This window comes from Neopsephotus bourkii, unplaced genomic scaffold (genome assembly GCF_033783945.1).
Source record: "Neopsephotus bourkii isolate Nb327-2 ecotype Australia unplaced genomic scaffold, CSIRO-AGI_Nbou_v1 NB_607, whole genome shotgun sequence".
NCBI lineage: Eukaryota > Metazoa > Chordata > Aves > Psittaciformes > Psittacidae > Neopsephotus > Neopsephotus bourkii.
In genome coordinates, this window is record NW_026901107.1 from 1 (window position 1) to 570 (window position 570).

The following is a 570-nucleotide window of genomic DNA, read 5'->3' on the forward strand; positions in this document are numbered from 1 at the left end:
TTGTCATGGGGGACATCGTGACATCATCAGGGGCACACAGTGACGTCATGGGGGACACTGTGACATCATTAGGGAGACACTGTGATGTCATGGGGACAATGTGATGGCATGGGGAGACACAGTGATGTCATTGGGGGACACCGTGAGGTCATGGGTGGGTTTGGGGGGTGTTGGGGGGGTTTGGGGGGTGTGTGTGGTTGGGACAATGTGACGTCATGGGGAGAATGGGAGGGCATGGGGGGACACAGTGATGTCATTGGGGGACACCATGACATCACAGGGGACACAGTGATGTCATGGAGAGACACAGTGACATCATGGGGAGAAACCCTGATGGCATCAAGGGGACACCATGATGTCATGGGGAGACACAGTGACATCATGGTACCAAAGGGACACCAGCGACACAATATCACCATGGGGACATGATGACATCATGGGGACCCCGTGACATCATGGCACCGCAGGGACCCCGGGACGTGATGAGGTCACCAGGGGGACCCCATGATGTCACTGACACACGACGTCACCATGGGGACCCTGGGGACACCCCCGGGGATCCCCTCTCAC